The sequence below is a fragment of the Triticum dicoccoides genome, chromosome 5A (assembly GCF_002162155.2).
Source record: "Triticum dicoccoides isolate Atlit2015 ecotype Zavitan chromosome 5A, WEW_v2.0, whole genome shotgun sequence".
In the NCBI taxonomy this organism is placed as follows: domain Eukaryota; kingdom Viridiplantae; phylum Streptophyta; class Magnoliopsida; order Poales; family Poaceae; genus Triticum; species Triticum dicoccoides.
In genome coordinates this window covers 474,026,583-474,034,106 of record NC_041388.1, presented here as the reverse complement: position 1 = coordinate 474,034,106, position 7,524 = coordinate 474,026,583, and the positions used below count along the sequence as shown (strand labels likewise).

The following is a 7,524-nucleotide window of genomic DNA, read 5'->3' as shown; positions in this document are numbered from 1 at the left end:
AACCAGATCGGATCTGGGTACCGGCGAAAGGCGGCGCTGTGACGCGGGGAGGAGACGATGGCGGTAGATGGATCGGTAGCAGGGAAGGTTACGGCGGAGGTTCCCAAAGAACATTTCTTTAGAGTAAAATCCCACCCAACCCACAATCCTAGTGCTACTCCTTCATCCGGTGGCAAGCAAGTGAAACGGCAACCGAACTAGTAAGTGAGGTCTGGTTGCCGGAGATCCGGTAGTAAAATCCCCCCCCCCCTCACCCACCCCAGCTCTCTGCCAGGTGCATAGCTCGAGGTGATGTCAAATCCAAAAGAAACTCTGGATACTGGTGTTACGGAGCTCGAGTCCTTGCAACTAGACATTAAAACCCTGCGCCAAAACAGAGAGGGCGATAAGAAAGAGTTTTATGATTTCACTGAAATGGTCAACAGGGATTTTGCAAGCATTGACAGAAATTTCAAGAAAATTTAGGCCAGCCTGCAGAAACTGGTACAAGAGGTGAAGATTGAGGAGGAGGAGGATGAAGAACCTCTCTCAGTGCAAGCTAGCAACAAGGCACCACCAAACATTCCATCGGGGAGGCCTAAACAACTGCAATCACCAAACATAGCAGCAAACAATGTGGGCTCTGCTGTTCTGGTGGAAAAAACTACAGGAAAAGAGATGAATTTAGATGGCACACCCAAAGCACCATATAGGCATCCCAATCACACTGCTAGTAGACCTGACACCAGTACACCACAAAGAAGAGTAGGACAGCAAGCACAACATCTACTCGCACTTGCAGAAATACCTGAAAAACTTCCAAGACAGGAAGAGGTCAGAACTAGAAATTCTCACACTGATGTGAGAAGAAACATCCTATGTGTGAAACCAGCTAAACTCAATATAGCTCAATTTGAGGGGACTGATGTTGATTCATGGATACAAAACATTGAATAGTTCTTTGAAGCTTCCAGAACCCCTTTAGAGCAAAGAACTGAGAGTGTTGTGTCATACTTGAAAGAAGAAGCAATGCGGTGGTGGAGAGGTAGAGCCTTTCTGGTAACAAACATGCCTTGGCACAAGTTTTGTTCCCACCTGACAAAAAGATTTGCAGTAACTTCTGTATGTGAAAATGTAAAAGCTTTTCACAGCCTTACTCAAACCAGTACTATGGCACAGTACATTACTGCTTTTGAGCAAAACATCAACCTCATGAGAAGAGATAACCTTGCAGTCCCAGACAGCTATTACATGCATAGTTTCACCTCAGGGTTAAAACCCTACATACAAAGTCATTTGGAGTTTCACTAGCTAGACAATATGCAGAGAGCAATGTGGCTTGCAAGAAGGATAGAGAAATCAAGTCCCACACCTAATAGCTACAAGAACTCCCCAACATATTACAGAAAACCAGTTACTTCTGAGAATAACATCACTCCTATAACTCCTATATTTCCAGCAGCTACTGTTATCCAACAAGCAAGAGAAAAAGGGATCTTCCTCAGGTGTAGAGAACCCTGGTTCCCTGGGCACAAACAAGTGTGCAAAATGTCACAAAAAGCTCAAATTCAAGCACTGTAGAAACAAAATACAGTGAACCCTGATGTCATATACATTATTGATGTAGAGTAAGAACAATCTGACACTGAAGAAGATAACTCAGATTCACAGCAACTGCAAAATATCCATGCATGCTGCAAATGGCACACCTGAGGAACAACCAAAACATACTTTCACATTGCAAGTCCAAATTGGGTCAACTATGGGTCTAGCACTAGTTGACAGTGGAAGCACAACAACACTCCTCTCTCCTTTGCTAGCTTTAAGAGCTGGATGTGAGCTGACACCAGGTAAACAAGTAAAAGTCATTGTGGCAAACGGAGGCACACTACTTAGTTATTTTTCCTGTCTCTAGGAAAATTATAACATTAAAGGGAAATCTTTCTGTTCTGATTTCAGAGTTCTTAAGCTCACTGACTATGATATGATGTTAAGAGTTGATTGGATGTACAAGCACAGCCCGGTCACATTTGATCTCCCAAACATTACACTAACAATCAAAGATGACAAGGGCTAGATGACCACTTTTATAGATGAAAGTTTACCCACTAGCCCTTGGTCACCCTCTCTCCAAGATATGGACCATCACTACACCACAACACTGATGTAAGGACAGAAAAACTGCCGGGAGAAGGCTATTTAAAGGGCAAATAAACTACCGAGACAGTAGTTCTCCCGGCAGATAGAACTGCCATGAGAACGGCTGCTGGGGATTACTTGTCCCGGCAGATAAACTTCTCCCGGCAGTTTTTCTGCCCTGACCCATGTATTTGCCGGCAGATTATATTCTCCCGGCAGATACCATTACCGGCAATTCGACTGCCTGCATAAGCATGTTTAGCCGGCAGATATTATGCCGGCAAGTTGATTTCACTAGCAAAATGTTCTAGGCATCCATATTATGTAATATCGATCCATTATATATGTCTAAGCAATCAGTTAACATCACACAATTTATACCTTCCACTCAATCAAAGTAACATATAGGCTTCATTGAAAACCTTAAAACTTCATTCGTCCATATATAAGGAGGTTGTGCCACAAAAGGAGTACATATATGTTTGCCACACAACCAAAATAAAATAGTGCCACAAAAGGAGATGTAGATATGTTTCTAGATGTGTGCCACACAACCAAAATGAGCTTAATAACCAACAAAATGAGCATATCAAGTCTCTAGGTTCAACAAACAAGACAAATGACATTATCACTCCAACAACTTAATTGTAGGTCTTCCAAATCTTCAGCAACTTGAAGGTCCTCCAAACCTTAGTGAACTTGTGTACCTTTGGGAAATCTGCATTAGATCAGAAGATGTTATTGCATTCAGAACTTTCGGAAATCTGCAATAGATCAGAAGATGTTATTGAATTCAGAACTTTGGGAAATCTGGAATAGATCAGAAAATATTATTGCATTCAGAACTTAAGGAAGATGTTACAATAATCACATACAATGATACAACAGCCGCATATGTTCTATGTTCTGCAATATAGAGCAATAGTAACATATCTAGAGTAATTTCTACTATAGTAGAGAAAATGTCCATTTCTTATCATCTTAACAAGTAGCAAGCTAATCTTACTTCTCATCAAAATGTAGTGTGCAAAGTCTGTACAAATATTAACAGGAAGGTGTTACAACAATCACATACAACAGCCGCATGGCCACATACAACAGCGCATATGTTTTGAAACCTAGAGAAAACAGTAACATCTCTAGAGTAATCTCTTCTTTAGTAGAGACCATGTCCATTTTCTATCATCTTGACAGTAGCAAGCTAATCTTACTTCTCATCAAAATGTAGTGTGCAAAGTCTGTACAAATATTAACAGGAAGGTGTTACAACAATCACATACAACAGCCGCATGGCCACATACAACAGCGCATATGTTTTGAAACCTAGAGAAAACAGTAACATCTCTAGAGTAATCTCTTCTTTAGTAGAGACCATGTCCATTTTCTATCATCTTGACAGTAGCAAGCTTATCTTACTTCTCGTCCAAATATAGTGTGAAAAGTCTGTACAAATATTAACAGTAACCACTAGATGTACCTATCTTGTACAGAGAAAGTGGTATAAGCAGGTTACATGCACAAAGTTACTGTACTAGCCAGCGAAAGTTACTGCACAATCAGCTTGAGGATTGTCACTACAAGATGACAGGAATTTTGACAGGCTTGCAAATATCTTAAGGAAATAATAATATAGAACTTCTCAAGATGACGAGGGTGTTACCACCAGAAAAACTTGAATGCTAGCACGTTATCATCAAATGACACTTCTAATAAGGCAAAGACACTAAAGATGTCCACAATTAGCTTTAATTTAAGAAACTGAATCATATTAACAATTCTAAGCTTTCAAAAGTGCAGAAGCAGAGTGGTAGTTATATATTAAGTTTCAGGCCAATACTAACAATGAATAAGCATGTGGTTCCAAACTCTGATTCATTGCCATAAGTAATTCATAAACATCTTATGGGAAAATACTTTGTTCGTCAAGCAAACTTCTTTCTCAAGATATACATTGGAATCTGCAACATGCAGAGACAGATAATGCCTGCCAGACATTTGATCTCAAAAGAACATCTTCCAAGAAGGAACTTATTACATTACCTTATGGAGTTATTCGTAAATGATATGGATGTAAGGCTGGTGTTATTATCACCAAAGTATTATAATCCACCTCCATCTGAAAAAATAAAACAATGACAAGTAGCTTGAATTATATTCCTTGGTAGAATATATCAGTAAGTACATATTACATGGTTCTGTAGTTATGACAATTTTTAGGTGTTTGTTGTAGCATTCTCTTTTATCAGGTTTAGTATTAGTTGGTCTAGAGTGTAAAAGAAGAAATGTATAGCTTTAATTCAAAACCATTGAGTAATAATATATACTAACAATATTCGGTGTACTACTCGAACCAGGATACAGGTTAACAACAATGTCAATAAATATATATTAACAGTGAGAGGCTTGTGAGAAGTCCCTAGATTTAGTTAGATGTTTAAATTTTAGGGACAAGATTGTTTGTAACAATTTCTAGGTAGAACCACCATAAGCCCTAGAGCTCCAGCCCTTTTTCCCAAAGCTTCTGTCACTCCATGATTCTATCCTTCAGCGAAGAAATGTGAGTGCTAAGCAGCAATGATGGAAGGAAATCTGAATTAGTGCTGATTTCTAACACTACCTGCATGTAACAAGTACTGCTACACTACCCAGGCGCCAAATTCAGAGCAACAAAGGTCAATGGGGGAAAACCAAGAGCATGCAGTTCACTAAAATAGTAAGGAGTTTTAAACCACATTGGGACAAACATAACTGGAATCTTTGACATATGTTTAGAAACAACTTGCAGCAGGATTAATGAAATTTGAAGGACATAGTAAATGCAGTTTAACACTTTTGTAGTGTAAGTAAAAATAAAGAACCTCAGTACAATCTGTGAAGAAACAGAAACTAAACTGACTATTAGTGTGCATCCTTTACTACTCTTGTTTTGTAAATACTCTGATATTAATATCTGAGATTTTAGTGATAACCAAACACCTAACTAAATAAAATTATAGTATCATGAAAAACTGTAGTATTCTCAAAATACTTAGGAAGTATGTATAGAACCTCAGTACAATCTGTAATGTAAGTAATTTTAAAAACAGAATTGCAACTTGATGAATCTCTGAAGATTACATAAGCCATAGTTCTCATGCATCTTCTTTCATAGCTATTAGATGAGAAAAGAAAATTGTGTGCATTCAAGGGGTCATAAACGACTACATGAAACAGCAATGAAACCTTTCTTTCAGGTCAGACCAAAGGCAAGTAAGTATAGCATACAATCTACAAACTACAATTATCTGTATGGCGGGATGTTAAAAATGAACAGAACTGCATACATATATAGATCTTTCCTTTTCATATGCTGCTTAGCTCGCACGGAAAACTACAGACTTTTTTCTCGGCAGTGAGGTTCTCACAGACAGAAATAAGGTGCAGTCCATATATGTGAGAACATCCGATATGTGCAGCAAAGTATACACTTTTACATGTACCTAAGATGGTATCGCTCAAAGCTGAGGAAGATACTCTAATCTCATATGTATAACATTACTTGACACCTAGACGTTGCCCTTGTTTTTCTCAAAAGAAAATTCACATATGCAATTCATATATGTAAGGCAAAACTGGAATAAGAACCAAACATCCACATGAAGGAAGCCCTTGCTTATTTCTAGCTAGCTCTGTACCCCAAAAGAACAAACCTGTATTTATGTATAGCAAAGTTGAATAAGAAAACAACTGCAGGTGCAAGGAAGCACATACAAATATCTTAGTTTACTTCTAGCTAGCTTTCTGCCCAAAAGAAAAAACAAATTCATATCTATATCTGGAGCATACCTCAATTAATTGAATCCATCTTAGGCAAAAGCAGCAGCATGGACACAGCCAAACTGCGAGTGTCTCCTGTCTCCTGCAACAGACAAAGCAAGCATTAGAGGCAAAGCAAATGCAAAAGGATAACCAACAGAAGAGAAAGCAAAAGGAACCCAAACACGGCCAAAACAACACAAGAACTATATTACTGGCTAGAAACTATAAACAAACAGAAGAATTCCCTGCCCAACCTAATTTCTACTTTGACGTTGCTATTACTAAAATGACCATATGTTCCAGGTCAGACAAGATACCACGCATAGCAACTATTAGTAAAACATGCAGCTGAAAATAGCACTTTGTAAGGCTGACGGTTCCAGATATATTCTTCCATTCGAGTGCTCTGCTATTTTCTTCAAACCAGAGGAAGAACATTTGGCATATGAGCTCATGTGGTGTCATTAATCATTGAAAATTTTAAATGGTATTACCCGTAATTTGAACACCAACATCTGTTGACCTGTGATTCTGCAAGGCACACGCATAAGTAAATGTAAGCATAAGTTTCTCACAAGTGTGTCAACTATTGATTATTGCTACGTTAATAGAAAAACTGAAAAGAATCAAGAGAACGGGAAGCACCAGGGGAAATACCTTAGGCTCGAAGTACAAGAGGGGGAGGCCGTAGAAGCACGAACTGGGGGAGCACGGACAAAGGATGATGGGCGAGCACGACGTCGAGGTGGACCAGCGGCGGAGGAGCAAGCACCGGAGTAGGACGACCAGGAGGGCCGGCGGCGCCAAACCCTAGCCCGGCGCATGCCTCATCTCGGCAGTTCGGGAGAGATGCCAAGTAGATGGTGCTGCGAGAGGAGAATGCGTGGATGGATAGACCACATTTGGGCGGCGCTGGGAATGCAGCGAAGGGCGAACGAGATCTGAGGATACTTGACAGGGGCGAAGGGCTCGGCGACGGGGCTGGCCGGCGGGGAATTAGATCCGTGTTAGTTGGTGGTCGGCGGCGCTACGGTGGGGTGCTGGGGGCGACACCGGCAATGGTCGGAGTGGCGGTGGTTGCAGGGCGGCGGCGAGGGCACATCGCGGTTGGGGGCGGCGGCGAGGGCACAATCGACTCGATTTGGGGGCGATTTGGAAGAAGAGTCTGGGAGATTGGGGCCGAGTCTATACTTCCTTTGGTGCCAAAAATCTCGCCTCTCGCGGGCCTACCCTCGCTAGCGCGCGCCTTGGCCCAATATTATTTCGGTCTCCCGCTGAAATACTACAGTCCCCGGCAGCTAATGGGCGTTTGGTTGTCCCGGCAGTTTATGCGCCCTTGTTCGCCAAGTTCTACCGGCAGTTTTCCTGCCCTAAAGTACTTCTACCAGCAGTAACAAGCTTTCCGGCAGATCTTTCGCCCTTATTCACATACTTCTCCCGGCAGTTAATTGCCCCCAATTAAGTGTTGTGGTGTAGTGCATCTTCTTGATGACATGCTATCTAGAGCTTTACTGATGCGGAGCATCCCAAGGTCATCCCCATGGACCTATCATCGTCTCACCAAGCTCCTAGTGGACCCATGACATGGGCACGTGCAAGAGCTCTCGA

At 41.1% G+C, this 7,524-nt stretch overlaps 1 long non-coding RNA gene across 2 annotated transcripts; it reads right to left on the bottom strand.

Moving 5' to 3' along the window:
* Positions 1-2,510: 2,510 nt before the first annotated feature.
* Positions 2,511-7,183, bottom strand: LOC119302319. Of its 2 annotated transcripts, XR_005147462.1 has the most exons (5): positions 6,574-7,181; positions 6,411-6,447; positions 5,944-6,016; positions 4,159-4,234; positions 2,517-2,836 (listed from the first exon to the last, which is right to left on the bottom strand). It is a non-coding gene; the product is annotated as an uncharacterized LOC119302319 (long non-coding RNA). The 2 variants fall into 2 exon arrangements; XR_005147461.1 differs by having other exon boundaries at positions 2,511-2,836; positions 5,944-6,447; positions 6,574-7,183.
* Between the last annotated feature and the right edge of the window lie 341 nt (positions 7,184-7,524).